Genomic DNA, 19,535 nt, shown 5'->3' with positions numbered 1-19,535 from the left:
CCACTGTGTTCTAGGACATGCAATGGCGTTAGCGCTGTCGCCGTTGTTTTATGGATATTATAACCCGCTGACGGAATCTTCGCGGTTCCGTCATACAGGTTCCGTGGCCGCCTTCACATTCGCGTTGGGCTCCGGCAGCGAGCATGACTTGCAATTCGTGAGCGCGCGCCGCGACATGTGTCGAGTTGTCTGTACGCGCAGTCGTCTGCTCCTGCCGCATCGTTTTTCTTGGAACAAAAAAAAATTTATATTCTATAGCTTCAATTGTGTGCCCGAACGACGCGATCTTATTTTGAGACATGGCGTAACAGGGGCACTAACGGGCTAATTTTGACCACCTGGGGTTCTTTCACGTGCATCTAAGACCAAGCACACGAGCGTTTTTGCATTTCGGCCGTTATCGAAGTGCGACTGCCGCGGCTGCGATCGAACCCTCGACCTGAAGCTGAGCAGCGGAACCCCACAGCCACTCCACTTGCGCCACTTGTGCTTTTTCCGGATGTAGGTGTCCCAAAATGCTAGCATTCTGTCTTTGTTGGCAACGTAATAGCGAGGCGGAGAACGAAGAGCTCAGTTAATAGAAGGCCGTTCTTCCTCTACTCTGAATGACTCGGCGCAAAAGACATCGCGAAAGATTTGGGACGAGAAAATCACACGCATGAAGATTTCATAACCGCAAGAAATATCATGACAAAATTATTCCATGAAGCGCCTAATCACAAATAGCACTTTTCAATATATTTCGATTCCTTGTTGAAAACTTCATTTACCAAAGATTAGTCCATCTGATCCCACCACCCGCTTTTTTCGCGTTGGTATGGTCGGTAGTATATAGAGTTAATTTTCTTTACTTCCTAATTTTTTTCATCACTTTATTTAAATATTGTTTTGTTTTTGCTTTGCGCAGCGACCCCTCAACAGTGGCCTCATTGAACAATGTCCTTCTCGTGCTAAGCACGAGTTGTCGTCGGTTCGATGCCTTTGGCCAAGGAAGGCAGCTGCTTAGCATGGGTGCCAGTTTAGCGCAGGGTAAAACAACCTTTCATTGTGGGTTCAGAACTGTACGTAAATAATGTAGGGAATGAAGTAACTGCGTGTTTAATCAACAAAACGTTTAGAGCCATGACAACTACAATGAATACTGCACGATTCACTGCAATAGAGAGATAGAGAAATAAACTTTATTGCTAGACCAGGCTTCTTGAGCCCAAAGGTGGTAGGTCTCCTCAGTCCGGGTAGCCATGGCTGCTGCCGCCGTCCGAGCCCTGTTCACCAACCGTAGCTGGTCGTCAGGGTCTTGCAAAAAAAATAATAATAATAATTGTCAACGCGGGTACGTTTTCTGTTCTTTTTCATAGAGCTCCGAAATGCCAAGAGACACTTTGCATCCTAAGAAAGTAATTATAGGCATGTACAGTCGCGGACAGATTAAAACAGACCACGGCGAAGGCGGCCGGAGCGGCTGCGGGGCCGGCGCTGCTCTCGCGCTTGGCGCGCTCCCGACCAGAGTACCCCGAGGCATAGAGTTTCCTACGAAAATTACTAGAGGGAACTCTGGCGCTAGTCTCTACGGGAGCTGCAATGGGTTGTCCCAGCGTGGGAATTATGGGAAGTACATGGATTTGCCTAAACTTAGTCTTTTTGGCTTCAAACGGCTTTGTGACTTTGTAAACTCGTCATATTCAACAGTATATTGCGCAATAAATAATTAAATAAACATCATTAAAATTGCCCGACGACAGTATTCGAACACAGGGACTCTAACACAGAAGCCTGATATTGAAACCATTAAGCCACGGACGCATGTATCGACAAGCGAATGAAACGCCCTTATGAATTTATCACGGGCATGCCAGTGCCTTGAGACGCTTGGCGTGTTTCGATTTAGCCACATCGTCATCATCATCATCAGCCTGGTTACGCCCACTGCAAGACAAAGGCCTCTCCCATACTTATCCAACAACCCCGGTCATGTACTAATTGTGGCCATGCCGTCCCTGCAAACTTCTTAATCTCATCCGCCCACCTGACTTTCTGCCGCCCCCTGCTACGCTTCCCTTCCCTTGGGATCCAGTCCGTAACCCTTAATGACCATCGGTTATCTTCCCGCCTCATTACATGTCCTGCCCATGCCCATTTCTTTTTCTTGATTTCAACTAAGATGTCATTAACTCGCGTTTGTTCCCTCACCCAATCTGCTCTTTTCTTATCCCTTAACGTTACACCTATCATTCTTCTTTCAATAGCTCGTTGTGTCGTCCTCAATTTGAGTAGAACCCTTTTCGTAAGCCTCCAGGTTTCTGCCCCGTAGGTGAGTACTGGTAAGACACAGCTATTATATACTTTTCTCTTGAGGGATAACGGCAACCTGCTGTTCATGATTTGGGAATGCCTGCCAAACGCACTCCAGCCCATTCTTATTCTTCTGATTATTTCCGTCTCATGATCCAGATCCGCCGTCACTACCTGCCCTAAGTAGATGTATTCCCTTACGACTTCCAGTGCCTCGCTGCCTATTGTAAATTGCTGTTCTCTCCCGAGACTGTTAAGCATTACTTTAGTTTTCTGCATATTAATTTTTAGATCCACTCTTCTGCTTTGCCTCTCCAGGTCAGTGAGCATGCATTGCAATTGGTCCCCTGAGTTACTAAGCAAGGCAATATCAGCGAATCGCAAGTTACTAAGGTATTCTCCATTAACTTTTATCCCCAATTCTTCCCAATCCAGGTCTCTGAATACCTCCTGTAAACACGCTGTGAATAGCATTGGAGATATCGTATCTCCCTGCCTGGCGCCTTTCTTTATTGGGATTTTGTTGCTTGCTTTATGGAGGACTACGGTGGCTGTGGAGCCGCTATAGACATCTTCCAGTATTTTTACATATGGCTCATCTACACCCTGATTCCGTAATGCCTCCAAGACTGCTGAGGTTTCGACTGAATCAAACGCTTTCTCGTAATCAATGAAAGCTATATACAATGGTTGCTTATATTCTGCACATTTCTCTATCACTTGATTGATAGTGTGAATATGGTCTATTGTTGAGTAGCCTTTACGGAATCCTGCCTGGTCCTTTGCTTGACAGAAGTCTAAGGTGTTCCTGATTCTATTTGCGATTACCTTAGTAAATAGTTTGTAGGCAACGGACAGTAAGCTGATCGGTCTATAATTTCTCATTTCTTTGGCGTTCCCTTTCTTATGGATTAGGATTAGTCGCCCATTAGGATAGTGCATTTAGTTTTCACTCTACCCACCGCCGATTCCACGTCTTCATAGAAGCTTTCGACTTCCTGGTCCTCATGACTGGATGCAGGGGCGTAGACCTGTACAATCTTCATTTTGTACCTCTTATTAAGTTTCACAACAACACCTGCCACCCTCTCGTTAATGCTATAGAATTCCTGTATGTTGCCAGCTATATTCTTATTAATCAGGAATCCGACTCCTAGTTCTCTTCTATCCGCTAAGCACCGGTAGCACAGGACATGCCCGCTATTTACCACTGTATATGCTTCTTTCGGCCTCCTAACTTCACTGAGCCCTATTATATCCCATTTACTGCCCTCTAATTCCTCCAATAGCACTGCTAGACTCGCCTCACTAGATAACGTTCTAGCGTTAAACGTTGCCAGGTTCATATTCCAATGGCGGCCTGTCCGGAGCCAGTGATTCTTAGCACCCTCTGCCGCGTCGCAGGTCTGACCGCCGCCGTGGTCAGTTGCTTCGCAGCTGCTGGGGTTTGATTGTTGTGTTCATAGGAGGTTGTGGCCAAGTACTGAACCAGGGTGGCCAATCCTGCTCTGGTGAGGGAGTGCGTTACCGGTTCTGGTCACCGGGATCAGGCCACACTCCAGGCCTGTTTGTGCAATTTTATCAACACGCGGATTTTTTTTTAATCCGGTGGAAAATTGCCGGCACCGGGATTCGAACCACGGACCTCTTGCACGCGAGGCGGGTGTTCTACCTCTACGCCACCGCTGCTTTTTTTAGCCACATGGACAAGCTCAATCGTTGCAAGTAATAGCAATTGTACGCGTTCCCGGCGTCTTCTGCACTTCGAAGAATATAGATTGCGCGGAAATATACGACAATAAGATTTATATACCGTAATATACAAAGCCACAAGAACTTTTGAATCCACAAGCACGAAGATCAGACAAATCCATGTACTTCCCATCATTCCCAAGGTAGGACAACGACTGCAGCGCCAGAGTTCCCTCTAGTAAGTTTTGTAGGAAACTCTATGCCCCGAGGGACGTCAAACTTCTCCTCCGCACCCTCGCTCTCGCGCTGGTGCTTGTCATGCTTGATAAATTTCTAGTGCCACGTTCGGCTGCTCTGCTGCTGACGGTCGGGACCATAGAGTTTCTAAATAAGTACCCTAGAGGGAAATGTGGCGCTGGTGTCTACGGGGCTCTCCTGAGCGTTGCCTCAACCAACATGGGAATGATGGGAAGTACAGGCTTCGGATTGACTTCGATCTTTAGAGTAGTGTCGTTTGCTTGCGGCGCAGTAAACGAAGCTATACTCAAATATTATCGCGTAAAATCTAGTTCTATTTTTGCAGTATGTTATATAATGTACAACACGCTACATAAACTTTGTATGACTTTGAGATGGAAGCATGGTTTAGTATGGTTTGTCACCAGGACACACCAGGGTATGCATACTTGTGCGATTCTGTTCCCCATTTAACGCCAAAGAATAATTATTTATTCATTTTTGCAACAGCAAAACAACCGTGCATGTACTTATATAAAAATACTCATCAAGTATTTGTGGAAATAAAAATGCTGTATTGTGACAAAGCGTTGCGCCCTTGAGCGAAATGCTAAAGTGTCGTCTGCTACGACGCCTGCTCGCTGCAAACACCTGACTTTTCTCGCAGACGACAGGCACTTCAAGCTCTCTCGCCCTTTCGAAAGGCTGCGTTGACTATCACGATTGCTGAACGTCTTCAAGTATTTTAAGCACATCTGCTGCAGTGCTAGCTAGGATGCTAGTGGCCTCCTACGAGTATGCTTCATCATATGTTATATTGACGTACCGCTTCCGAAGCGTTACGGCGTGGCTTTGCACGTACCCATTTTGCGACACTAGACTACAGCCGGGAAGCAGCAACCTTTCCTACCACAAGTAAGTTTGTGTTGTCAAAGACCTAAAACACGCATTTCAATGAGCACATAAACGAGCAATGCATAATGAAGCATTCAATAAAATTTGATTGTCAAGCCATTGGAAGTACAACTGTACATGTCTTGTATCAATAGTGCCTTCTTTTTCCTATTCTGAAGTTTCATAAAGCAAGTAACGCTACAGTGCCAACCTAACCCACTTAAGAGGAAGCTTTAGCTCGAGTGCTCCTATCTAAATACATGTAAAAGGAGAATTCGTTTTTCTCGGCAACCACCGCACCGAATTTGACGAGGTTTGTTGCATTTACAAGAAAAACTCAAAATCTAGTGACTGTTGGTTTCGAATTTTTGAGTTAGGGTGTCAATTTTTTATTAAAAAGTACCGAAATGTGAGTAAAAGTCATGTTTTTCCGACCGTCGAATTTACAACTGAATATGTCGGAAAAGAAGGCCAAAACGGAAAAACTAAAACCAACAGTCACTAGATCAATCTTAGAGGACAAATTTAAGACCGCTGGTGGCATCATACGTGATGCATGTGATTGGTAAAACTAATTTTCCTAAAGCATGTAGCAACAAACAAACGAGGGCCTCAAAGACACTCTATCATGTGCTGCCATCTCACAGAATAAACTAAAACTATTCTTCGTATTGTATGGCCTTTGAGATTGCTGTCAAAATTTCCGCCTATCGTTTAACAACGGGAATCTCGGAAGCTGTACACGCGGAACGGTACACTTTTTGTGTTGTTTTCGTGAGGACTACTTTTTGCCGTCTGGGAAATAGCATTGTCCAGGCAAGAAACACGCGTTTTGTGTTGCGGTGTCGTACCTGTAGGATTTCGCCATGACATTTGTGTACGCGAGTGGCAGTGTCGAGGTTGTGCAGTGTTCATTTAGGAACGCTAGAGCATTGTACGCACCAGCAGGTAGCGTAATATATGTGACAGCAGCCGGTATGCCGGATCGAAAGCACATGTGAACGCCATGTGAACGACGTCCTGAGTCGGGAGCTCGTGGTCTGATTGAAACCGCTGGCGAGCAAAAATGGAATGTGAGAAGGATGAAGAAATTGCTTGCGTTTCGTGATGTCTCTAAACTAAATGATCCGCATAATTTCGATGTGGCTGAAAGTTGCAAGTCCATGAAAAAGCTGTGGCGTGTGCAGTTATTCTGTCGATAGGGAAATAATATTGGCACACTCAGGTAAGGTGCTCTTGCACGAAATACTTAGCACTCACCACCGCACAGTTGTATGTAAGCATAACTAAAGAACTGCCCGTGAGAAACCCGCGTTGTTCAACATAGTGATCTGCGCTTGTTCTGCGCAGTGTGTTTTTGCAACTGTTATAGCTTGATTTGTTTCGATTTCTGCAAGCTTTAGAAACTTACAGGTACACTAGTGTGAACGCTGCCGCACGGAATATGTAAGGGTGATTTGCAATAAGAAGCTGCCTGCGCGCGTTCGGAGTACTTTTATTCCTCAAGTGACTTTGCCTAAATATGCAATGGGTGCAGCTGCGTACACATTTTGCCACATATTGTCGCGCTCACTGCGAGTCGCAACGCGAGTGTCTGTTTTTTGTTTCTTTTCTTTTTCTATGAGGGCGCAGGCACGGCGCGTGGCTGCGCCAACGCGCGCGCGCACACGAACACACACACAAATAAAAACTGAAGAGCGATGATAATAGTGTTATATGACAACGGCACTGTACGCACCGTGTTTACAAGGGAAGTTGCACTTTTTTTTGTTAGAATAATTTACTAGTGTATGCCGTATCGCAACTCGTATTGAGCGCAATAGTGCATTTAACCTGCGTAGACGTAATAAAGAAGCTTTCCGTATTACTAATGGCATTTGCTTGCGTATAGATTATTACACATCGAGGTTTTATGTACCTGCGCTAGCGCGTACGTGACTAATTTTACAGCCTTACCTGCTCGGCTAGCTGAAGAAGGCGTCGAGTGGTGTGTGATCATTTGCAAGTTTGTTTCAATTTTTTTTTTCATATCATTTTTGTTTGCTTGTTTTGGCTGCATGTTGAGTATTTGATCACGCTGCCGAGAGCAGAGGCCAAAGTGCTAAACGAATTTCTCTGAAGGCAGCGTGTCCAAGCACGCCTCATACATTCTTTAAAACTGCAAGGTCAAACAAATTGCTGCATGTGTAGGTCTCAGGATATAGGGAGCTTTCCTTGCATATCGGGGTAACTGTGCAAAAGGGAATCTAGTAATTTCAATAAGGTGCCAGCTAACACTCGTGTGCTAGTTTAGCATGGCGGTTAAGTGTCACTTTTTTTGCTGCTAATGTCCTGCCAAGTGTTTCGTGTGTCCTTCTCGAGAGGCAATCCTTTCCAAATGAATATAGGCTTTCATTGAATATGTAGCAACTACAAAGCAGAGGTGCCTTGGCAAGAGATACATTTTGAAGGGAGGAGTCGAAGAGCAACAGTGCACAAATGCAGGATAATCAGACAGCTGGAAGATGCAGCGAGGTAGAAACCGCACTATGTGTTAGTATCACACCTGCTTTGTAGAGTCTCGCAGTAGTAGGGTTACGAAGCCCTGCAATGCACTATGCATGACTGCAGAAAATTTGTAGCCAGTGCGGATTGAAAAATGCACCATTTCTTGTCTTGCTCACCCCATTTGAAATGTGCCGAGTGCCTGATGTGCTTGTAAAGGTTACCATGGAGAGGGACACCCCAATGAGGCTATGGCATGTCGCAGCAAACAAACGTGGGTGCCATAAAACTATTGTGCTACGAGCAAGCGCATGAAGAAACCTGACTTTGAACACAGCCGTGTGAGCATACATGGCATGGGAAAAAATGTGTACCTGAAGTAAGGGTAAAAAGTAATATCATAGTAAGAGACATACTACGGATGTCACCGATTTGAGATATGAAATGCATAGGCGTGTGTATACTCGAAGTATGCTATTTTATGTAGGATGTCAATAATTCGACAAAAACAAACCATACAGGATTAGCATTCGCAATGTTTAGATGTCGTGTGGGGTCAGTATGCTGTGAGAATTAGGTCGAGCTATTCAGAAGTTGCAGCGTTATTGATTTTAAAACAGAGCTTTTATTCGTAGTGGTGATGAGCCAAAAGACAAGCTGCAACACAATTAGCGAGTACCAACAGGTGAAGATGTAGCCTCGTGCACCAGCGACAGGCAATGGACAGTCTTCCCAACGGTCATGGTGGTGTGTGTCATTGCAAGGTAATCAAGTAGGCGTTATTCATGCTGCAAATGGCTTGAATAGTCATAGTAGAAGATATCATTTGGCACGTGGAAATAACCTGGAAAAGGAAATGATGTAAACAATACAGGTATTGCATATACAGCGGTCAGTAGTGTGCATGTACAAGAGTCAGGATATTTTTATTTCTGTACACAGCACATGTAGCAGGCATCCAAAAGGAGCGTGTATGGCACTGGACTGTCGCGCACAATATCTAACCTATGTTTCTCCAAGCTTGCCATCATCAATTTCTGCATTTCTGTACAGATTCAGCGAAAAGAAAGAATGCAAGTTTGGGCATGTCGGTATGCCAGTGTAACATTTTAGGGCACACAAAACACACAGTGTGACAGTTGTGTGCCTGTGTCCCTGCATCTTGTGTGTGGTGCAATGTCCAAAAGGTGAAATGAATGTACAGGACCACGAGATGTTTAGAGTGGCATGTGGGAGCATATGTTTTCTTAGGGGCAAACATTAATGTAACAAAAGACAATCTGTAGCAAATTGTACCCAGGAAAAAGACAATGAATGCTTTTGAAGCAAACTTTGAGCAGTGCAAAGAAAAAGAGAAGAAAGACAAGGAACAGGAAGAAACAAAATCATGAACTAACTCTCACCAGAGTCCTACTGAACAATAAATGTACATTTCACGACCAGCCAAGTGCAGTTAAAAAGAGACAGAAGAAAGGGAATTACAGGTGAAGTTAAACAGTAAGTAAAATCCTGTTTGATAACCCACAGTAGCCAACAGGGCATGTAAGTGAGGAGATAGAAAATTAGACAGACGAAGAGCACAAGCACAACTGCAACGGGTTTCTATCTCCACACACTTACACAGCACGGTTGTGCTTGTGGCAGTGTGAGCACAAAGTGATGCTACAGCCTCTTCTAAATGTCTGTTGATCTTACGAACTGTAACGGATGCCTTGTCACCATCAGCTGCTATGGCTTGTGGCAGTGAGGCTGTAAATGTGAAGATGGATGTGGTATGGTGCAGCCATAGGACAAAGTGATGCAGAGAATAAAGTAAATGTTCCCATACTGTGTTCCAAGTAACGATGTGCAGAAACACACATAAAGATGCGCATGGACATCAACATGCTGTGTTAGTTTGCAAGTACAGGTTCAAATTGTGTTTAAATCCATGCAAATTGCAGTTATTTGAAAGAGTTAAACAACACGTTCCATTTCGAGAACATCCAGAAATAAAGGATGTCGCAACACTGCAGTTTGTACAATGTAACACAATCTAACATAGCAATTGTTTGTGATGGTGTACGTCAAGTGATGATGTATACAACCTAACGCTGTGTAACACAGCAGTATGGCGTGATTAATGCATGCATTTAATTTCTCTGGATGCCTCGTTTACACTGTTACAGCAAATGTTATTGTCCATGTGTCACGTGCAAAGAGATGGTTGCCGAACAACATGTTTATGTTGTCATAGCAATGGTTAATAACCAGATTAATGTGATATGATCAAGGCACATGTAATGCATGACACCATGCACGTTGCAACGGTATTATTCAATAAACAGCGTTGTGTGAGTTGAACTATGTGTATGTATCTGAAATGTTTTAATCAGGACTACACCTCACACTGCTAGGTCAACACGTGTTATATGACCAAGGTACACCAGGAAGCACAAGCAGGGTGTTATTAAGAATGATGCAAGCCTCTTCCAGAGAAACAATAACATTAGAAAAAGAGAGAAAAAAAGAAAAGCAGGGAGGATGACTGGGTGGAGGTTTGCTTTACTGCCCTGCAGGGAAGAGGGGGATGGCAGCATGAAAGGAAAAAGGAAGAGGTACAGGTATGATTCATTCGCACAGCAGTAGAGGGAGGGTGCCTATAACCATCCTTTTATTTCATGGTAACATTGTCCCATGATACCCTTATTAAGGGCTTGTGGCCTTCAGCTTGCAATGAATTTTCATTGTTGAACACATGACATGTTAATGTATGGGTGACACCTAGCAGGAGTATAGCAAACATACCCAATCACCTGTGTGTCGTGTGTCACACTCCAAGGCCACCTTTCGATATGAACGGCAAGCACGGTGACACCTCCAAAGCAACCGATAAGGTAATTTTTGGGCTGCTGTGTTATCTGTAAAGAAGAAGTGTTGTGAGCAGACGGCATAAAGAACGGCAATTGTGTATACTTAACATGAATAAAGCAATGAGACTGACCAAAGCAAACTGGTGGGCTCCAACACATTTCTGTTGTGAAGTTACAAAGGATGTACGCAGACACAAGCAAGCAAAACAATAAAATGACATAAAAGAAAAATACCAAGCTAGCTCGAAAAACAATTTAAGTTGGCTGAAGCAATGAGAAGTAGATGTATTACAAAGTAATCTTACATTTAAGCTCGCTTGCGGAAGTATGGTTGACAAGAATTGTTTTAAAATGCACCTGATAGAGTAGTCACGTTGACTGCGACACTGTTTTACTGTAGCGCTGCTGAAGTTAGAAGAAATATTTGAGAAAAAAAAATTTATTCATTTCTTCACTGGATGCACAAGTGTACTTGCATATGAGCACGTATAAAAGGCCCATAGAAAACGTGCCGAAGTGTCGCTGAGAGTATGCTGTCGTACGCGCAAGAGTTGTTCGCTACTTTCGTTGAAGAAAAGCTGAAAGCATGGGTACAGTCATACTTCTAGTCACCGTACGACCCCAATATATCGCTCACCCTCCTCGAGTCCGCGCACTTTCAGGTCTAAAAAGTGCTTCAAGCCGTCGCCCGCAACCCTACGAATCGGGCTACATTTAAAAACTAGTACTGGAAATTGCATGCAATATTTATTTGTACATGCTGTTGGCAACATGACATCTATATCGCTCGAACGTGTTATTGGCTCAAATGGCACGTTTCATGCGATGTTGTATATCATTAGCGCCCCAAATAAGTAACATTTTTTTGGTTGTGGCAAACGTGCAGGAAATCGTACGATCAATTATGGCGGTCGGCTGCTTTTCACGTCCTGCACCCGAGAGCAGTGGGAGGGCGGCCTTCCCGACGGCGCGTGCAAGTACCGACGGGCACTGATCCTAGAGGCACGGGCCGTGGGCCGTCGCCGCAGACTCCGTGACTAGCAGCGCCTTCACGACTTCTGCTTTGCTGTCAATAAAGATGTTTCTATCATCATCCCACCGCTTGTTCCTGTGGCATGTTCGGCTCATGAATTTTTATTGTTTACTGAGCGATAACGGGGAACATGTTTCTCTCCCCCGTCGGTTCATGAAGTTAGTACCTGAGATGTAGCCGTACCGCTGCTCTGGGGGTAGAAACCCCAGCACGCGGTAACTCATGAGGTTGTGGTACGCAGCAAGAAAATATAAACTGTAATAACAGCCATAGCCATAACGACATGAAAACAGCAACTTACGTGAGAAAACGTGCAGTCCGCTTCATGCCTCGCGCGTTCTTTGCGTCACACCAGGTGTATTCACTCGAACGAAGATAAGGAGAAACTGACGGAATGACGACAAATGGCGCACGCATTACTCCGTACCAGCATGGTACGGCAGGAACGCGTGAAATGTAATAAACGACTTAAGGTACTGCAGTTGCGCATGGTGTACCATGCACTCGATGTACACCACTACGGCGCCATTGCTACACAAGACGTTGTTTAGTGTTGTTACTTTCAGCCGATTTGCCGTATGATATATTCAATGGAAATGATTGTTTAAAAAGGATTTTCAGTCGCTTTAATGATAACATAAATAGTAAATTATATGTGCTGAGGTGCAAGCGTAGAAAACAAAAGGGCACCAAAGTAAGCGCGTCGATTACGTACATTGGCACGGAGCAATAGCAGACGACACCAAAGGGTGTGCTTGTTTGACATGTCCTTGTGCATAGCATGGGCCAAAGTAACGGCCCCGAGACGCAGTGTGGATTTATCTAAATGCTTTAGTTAGCTAACGCTCATTTGGTGTTAATTTTGTGCGTGCGCATAACTTAAGAATGTAATTTCAACGCACAAGAAATACGAAGCTGCGCCTAGCATACTCTCAACAATCCCCGGAGCAGACGGCTTTAGCGCGGGCTTTCTTGACGCGAAAAAGAGCGGTCAGTTGTTGTTAGTGCTGCTGTACGTGAGAAAGTGGTCACTTCGTTGTGTGAAGTTGAGTTCGGCAGTTTCTCGCACGCTACAGTAAGCCATGGCACGGAAGCGTAGCCAGAAGTTCGGTAAGAAGAGAAAGCGCATACTTCTAAATATGCGCAAGTTTCGCTCCTTCGCTACGTCCTCGACGTCTGGTGCTGGGCAAATGGCAAGTTCACCAACGGAAAGCGTTGCTTCAGAAGTGCTATTTCGTGAGGATGATGACACTTCTCAGCAACTAGCACAGTCAGCACCTTTGCAAGTCTCCGCATCGTTGGCGAATGAAGACACACAAGACAAGGTCGGCGAAATACTGGAAGGGAGGCGGCTGGTCGACATCAACCATTTCATTGCCTCTTGCCAGGCACTGTCGAGGCACGAGCCTTTCGATTGCTCCTTTGCGGACATGCAGTTTATGAAGGAGCGCCGGCAAGGGCTGATCAGCGCGTTCACCTTCAAATGCAGAATGTGCAACAGGGAAGACGTCATCACCACAGAGCCGCCCCCAAAGGAAAATCCGGCTAAGATGGACGCAAACACGGCAGCGACGTCGGGAGCTGTGGCCATTGGCGCCGGTTACACGAACCTCTCCGAACTTCTGGGCACGCTAAATGTTCCAACGATGTCATCAGCAACTTTCTCCAAGTGCCAGGACAAAGTCGCCGACACCATCGAGATAGCTGCATGGGACATGATGAAAGCGGCTGGCGTCGAGGAAGCACGCCTAGCCCGCGAGTGTGGCGACGTGGACGAGGACGGGGTACCGACGATCACAGTTGTTGCTGACGGCGCCTGGTCCAAGAGGTCATACAAGAACCACTACGATGCCTCATCCGGAGTAGTGAGTTTGCATTGCACTCATCGGATACCTCAATATATAATGCCGAATACAGGCCCCTGTGTTCATAGCTACGCATTTTAAACGCAAATTGTATGTATGTCAGAGCCCAGAGCACAGTAGCGTAATTTCTTTAAGATTTGCACAACAAGTGATCGCAGAGGGTATGCAGCGGTGCTTATATGTTTTGTAGTGGTGCCCGAAGTGGTATAAGCGTGTATCAGGGGCAGGAGAGCGGTTGGGGCCCCGACTGCTCCCGAACAAGTCGTCATGCGGAGACTTCTTGTATGACATTGTTCTAGCGAACGTGTTCGGTAATACTGCAGTATGAATGTGGGTTGTACGTTTCAGTGAAAGTATGCATTCAGCAGCATTGGTAGCCATTGCCGTAAATTTATTTTTATTTTATTTATTTCCCGTTTACACCGGCTTGAACTGTATTAAGTACTTGCGATCGGAAAACATATAGTGACGCTTCGTCCCAAAAGAGTAGGCAGGCGTTGTGGCCCTCTCGGTGTCAGCTGTCAACTTGCGCCACTCTTGTTTCCTTTGTGTGTTTGTATGTTTCCATGGCTAATAATAGTAATAATAGTAATAGTAATAATGCCACACGAACTTGCAGTCATGTTGAACATTTGGGCTTCGTAAGAACATGAATGTAGGTGTGCAGGTGCGCAAAGCATACAAGAAATAATTAATGTAACCTCTGTACGAGCGAACTTTCCATATGTTGTGCAAATTTAGTCGGTGCCCTGAACCCAGCTTGAACCATCACAACGAGTAACTGTAATTTATTTGCTAAGAAAGAAAGTAAGATATTCTGAACAAGTTTGCGGTGAAAGATGAGCTAGAAGGTTCTGCGTTAAGTGAAATATAAGAACATCGAGTGGGAGAATAGTAGAAAATGAAGCAGGCGCACAGAAGGTCGGCGGGCTATTAAACGACGGTTCCAAAGGAGCGTGTAAACCGTCTTTTTTTTTTTTTTCTTTTTGCTGTTCGCACTCTCCTTGAAGGCTTCAGCGGTGCAGCGTCTAATTGCGCACTTGTTTCGTATTCCAAGTCTTTTGTAGAATCAAAGTTATTGTAATGCGCATAACTCAGACAATGTTAACATATTTTCGATTAAGTGTTACTGACTGCAATATAATCGCAATGCACAATATTTAACGTGCAATTGATGCGACCTTTTCGGCGACGCATTCAAAAATTTGTTCGATTGCAAGCGCAAGGAACTGTGGTGGTCGCGAAAGTTCCTCTCTGTGACGAGAAGAGGGAAATTTAGGTCACGCCACTCGTGCCGGCCTTGGAACGACGACAGTAAAGCGCGTCGCACGAGTGAACAGCACTTGAACGTCAATATACTTGGTGACGTATGCGAATTAGGAGTAATTCCATCTTCCCCAATAGTGACTACAAACAAAAAAAACTCCGTCATTGCGCTGCATTAAAGCAATGTTGCGTAGTCGTGCTGTTCGACAAATCTTGTTGTATGAAAGAGAAAAAAGCATGAGAATCCCCTGCATCAATTTGTTAGGCAAAGAATTGAAAAAGATGAGAAGTGCAGTACTGGAAGCACATGCACCAATTCATTTCACCGCGGATCTGAGTGCACAGACATTAGGACGTTTTATGGGAGATCTGTCCTTCTATTACACGCAAGGCTTTACCTTTTAGTTATAGTATTCCCTGTGCACGTGCAACGTTCGACATAAGAAGGTATGGAATTCATTAAAGGGATAAAATTTGTCTGTTCCGCCAACAAGGAAGACGTGCACAGAAGTACCTTGTACTGCGGAAGAAAATGCGGTTATCCGGTACACGCAGGCGTAATAGCGTCGTAAGAGTAGCTTGTACATGAATATGTCGCTTTTGCCAGTGATGTGACGTCCATGTATGAAAAATGTATATACACGCCCTGTAACATCAGTCTTCGTACATTATTCCCGTTGTTTCCCATTATGTAGGACAGCTAACTTCTCCCACTTGGTGTTTATTTTGCTCCCCACAATGTTTGACTTAGGTCGTAAAATAAGACAGCAATGACATCGCAAAAGCACTCTTTTTAGGTCAGTTACGATTTTCACGTGCCTTTTACACCAACGGCGTTGCCAAGGGGATTCCTATGAGCAGGAAATTTTATCCTCTCAATGCACTGCACTTTGTCAGTGTGCACATTCCTATTTGCACCGGGACCGTTTATCATGTGTGTCCCTAAACTCAGGAGCCACAGCTAATCTGTTCACTTTTTATGCGGTTAAAATTGCCTAAACGTCGGGGTTTTCGCGTGACAAGACCTCGATCTCACTATGACGCACAAACTATGAAGCATAGTTTCGACCGACTCCTGCTCTTTAATGTACAGCCAACGCACAATGCACGGGCCTTTCGTACATTTCACTCTCGGCGAAATACGGCCGCCTCTAAGCCACCACGGCGGGTACCATTTGTCAATTGACATGTCTCCCTTCTAAACGCGGCTACAACTCATCGAATTGTTCTACTATGGTGTCACTGTTACAGTACGGAAAGAGTTCACTCTAGACAGATGTACAGGATGAGGGGAATAATTTAGTGAAACCTGGAATATGCACGACCAGACACGTACCCAGGATTTTTTTTCGGGGGATGGGGGGCAACCCAGTGTAACCTTTCTGTGTAAATGAGGGGGGGGGGGGGAGGTACCTTTAGTAGTATAAATCTTAATAAGGCCCACCATTCGCCATAAAGACGCGCAAACCCGCAAAGCACAATTGAACTAAGGTGTATCTGACAGGAACGCCTATGAGCTACACTTCTCCTTTACTTGGCAAACAAGGAACCACGTCAAATGCACTCGAGCATGAAAGAAGTAACGGAAGAACACTGACAACAGCAAGTGAACAAGAGAAAGCGTAAAGGAAAGATTTCTAGTAGCGTTTTTCTAATAAACTCTGGAAGAATTGTAGAGAAATGTATATATTTCCGGATCAACCACAGTTCTTTTGGATGCCTCATTTACTGCTTTACCAATTAGAGTGCCAAAGCCGACTGGTGTTGTTACTTGGGAAGTTGGGTAACGATGCGCGGTCACGAGTCCCGTAAAACCGCGTAGAGCGCAGGACGCTGAGGTTCTAAACGTACTGCGGCCGCCACCGGAGGGTATAAAGCACCCAATCTAGCAAAGCAGTGAAGTGGCTACATCAGATGGCTCGACTAATAACTATAGAAGCATCATTTAAAACAGACGGCATTATTCTCCAGTTTCGGCGACGTTTTCTCAGCTTCCTTTTCCAATAAAAAGATGTTCATATCCATAAATATTTTCACACATAACAGGTAAATTTGTTCATTTTCGCTTTTTTTTTCCTGCTTGGTTGTTGCCTTGGCTCTCTCGCTTGTTTCCAGTTGGCGATTTCGTAGGAACAGTGCTGCACAATTACGGAAACGCCAGACGAGGTAACGGGTGACAGTCATATTGCTTATGAGTTTAACGGTCATTGCAGGCTGTGATATTGGACGCTGGTTCGCGTTATGTTATTCTCCAACTTAACTAACCCATAGCGCGGTTACGTGGTTCTGAGGATCTGCCAGCGTCGCGGCGAGCAGTCACTCGAGGAAATGTTGTAGGAAAAGAAAAAGTTCAAGGCAACCGGCGTTTTTTCCGGCCATAACTCGTTGCACGAGCACACAGACCGGCTGAGAACGAACCAAATCGCTTTGTTGGTCCCTGGATCAGTCTAAACAAAGAAGGTTGAACTGACGAAGCAACAGCGATACGCGTGATCGTTGAATAGGTGATGGCAACTGAACGCATCTCGAGTTAATCGCGCGGGCACCGAACTGAGGAGAAAACTGGCCCAGGAGTTGCCAATAGCATACTGCCTACCAAAAGGAAAGGAAAAATTGACGACCATTCCACTATGTGAATATGGAATGGCAGCGGAAGCTGACGACAGCGAAAGCTCTCAAACGAAAAGCGAAGTACTACACCTTTGCCGTGGGTCGGCCCCAAGGTAGTACAAAGCCGGGCCATTACCTCCTGAACAGCTAATGGCTGGGCCGACCTGCGGCGGAGGTGACGTAGGCAGTCCCCATACGTGGGCCGATTCCCTAGATAGTGCAATGCCGGGCCGACCCGCGGTGGAGGTGAAGCAGGCGTTAAGCACTTTCCATACGTGGGCCCATCCGGATGATCTCGAAGGGCGCGTGTTCCCGGCCCACAGGGGTATGTGCGATTGAGCTTGTACTCTTTCTGCACTATCACCAGGATCAGCCCACATGATGATTTCTTCTGATGGCGGACGCTGGAAAAACTGCGGAAGGTTAGTCGTACACAGCTTTCCTTGTAAAAGGCAGCGACATCTTGACCGCCGAATAGATTGATTTGTCGGCGCTCTAGGAATGTGTCTGAGAAGTGGTGGCGTGGGCAGGAAGGGGGGGGGATGCCGCTTAATGTGGGGTTGGGGGGGGGGGGAGGGGCTCGGGCCATCCTTTGGGCGTACACGTGCCTGTGCGCGACCGTTACTGAATGGTTGAGACTGTATACGGTGCTATGACGTGGACAAACATATGACACACTTGATCAGTGAATGAAATAGCTAATTCCTTATAATGAACTGTTGCACCATTTTAATACAAGAAAAATTGTGTGTGAATAGTAATGTAATTGTTCTTATTAAAGAAAGGTACTTGTTAGTGAAACTGAATACGTGTACCCTTTGTAACAGGAATGTGAAGAGCGTTTGGTATAAGCGTTTCTTACATTGTCGCACTGACTATGCGCTGGTTAATGTGACGGTGAGGGTGCGTAGTACCAACATCGAAATAAGTTACAAGCGAAACAAGTGAAAAATAATATATAAATGTCGACGTAACGTCGGGTTAATGAAAGACAATTGCAACGTTGCGTTTAGCACACTGTACAAGATTTTCTCAGAGTTGTTCTTTCCACTACGCCTCACTCCAGATCACACTATGCCCTCCATCAATGAATAGTTGATATAGTTTAAGTTTTCCTTAGCACACTAGCTGCTTGTCATCGGCAGAACGACCTGGATGTGCTCGTCATCACCATTAGTCAGCACGTGTACTTGCAGAGCGCGTCATTCACAACCTGCTTTTTCGTGAAAGCACAAGCCACGCAGAACGTGCATCGGTGAGCGTACGCATACAGCGTAAATTTTCGCAAAGTTGTTTACTTTTCACTTGCAAGATCTACAACTGCATATATGTTGAAAAACGAAGGGAACGTGCACATTTCCATAACGAGGTAGCTCAAATGACAAAGCTTTATCGCTATTAAAAGGACATTTCTCTAGACAGATTTCAAATACCATTTATTGTGCTGCTTCTTTTCGTGGTGCATCAGATTTTCCTTTCGTCTAACAAAAACAGTGATGATGTAAATGCATTACATCTAGGAAATGCGCATTTGTTGCATCAGTGTAACCTGCCCTGAATTCGTGCATAATTTCACGTCTCCCCATGGAGGATTGAAACGGAATGAGGCTGTTCTTATTTCTCCTTGCACAGTTTCCACCTATTGCACAACGTCATCTTGAAGAAATGTTGCTTTTATTTTCGGGTTGTAAGTCGATAGTAACTGCAGCCGCCAGAAACTGGCATGGTCATATTCGGTGGCGCCCCTATCCGTTGAGGGTACTCCGAAGAACTCGTTCATGCAAGCGGTTACCCATAATAAGGCACATTTTTTTTTCATTTCCTGCACTTCCGGTCGCAGATGCGCAAATTGAAAGGATCGCTCGTTTTTCACACAATATAAAATGGTTGATAGTCACTACCCTTCCTTTTTTGCCCAGGCTGCCATCATCGGATTCCGGACGAAGAAGGTCCTTTTCGTAGGCGTGCGAAATAAATTTTGCACGTTTTGCGCAAGGGCAAAGGTCATTGGAGGACCGAGGGAGCACACTTGCTACCGAAATTGGCGTGGTAGCTCGACGAGCATGGAGCGCGACATAATTGTCGAAGGCTTTCGTCGCAGCCTGGACATCCACGGCCTAAAATACACTAGGCTGATAGCCGACGGTGACTCTAGCACTTACAAGTGCGTACTAGAAGCAGCACCGTATGGCCACCACATTGTGCAGAAGGTGGAATGCCGCAATCATGTCCTGCGGAACTACTCAGGCTGCATCAGAGACATTGCCCAGAGAAAAAGACCGCAAAGGCTGCCATCCTCCCAAAAGGTGC

General features: G+C 45.3%; 1 protein-coding gene and 1 long non-coding RNA gene across 2 annotated transcripts in view; both read right to left on the bottom strand.

Annotated features, from left to right (window-relative positions):
• LOC142560877 (uncharacterized) overlaps positions 1-19,535 on the bottom strand; it is a 118,771-nt gene that overhangs the window by 52,642 nt on the left and 46,594 nt on the right. The gene's annotated exons all lie outside the window — the stretch shown is intronic.
• Positions 8,202-11,909, bottom strand: LOC142560870 (uncharacterized). The gene is made up of 3 exons (XR_012823461.1): positions 11,786-11,909; positions 10,387-10,499; positions 8,202-8,443 (listed from the first exon to the last, which is right to left on the bottom strand). It is a non-coding gene; the product is annotated as an uncharacterized LOC142560870 (long non-coding RNA).

This window comes from Dermacentor variabilis, chromosome 1 (assembly GCF_050947875.1).
Source record: "Dermacentor variabilis isolate Ectoservices chromosome 1, ASM5094787v1, whole genome shotgun sequence".
NCBI lineage: Eukaryota > Metazoa > Arthropoda > Arachnida > Ixodida > Ixodidae > Dermacentor > Dermacentor variabilis.
The sequence above is the reverse complement of the archived record's forward strand: the minus strand, read 5'-3'. Positions and strand labels throughout refer to the sequence as shown.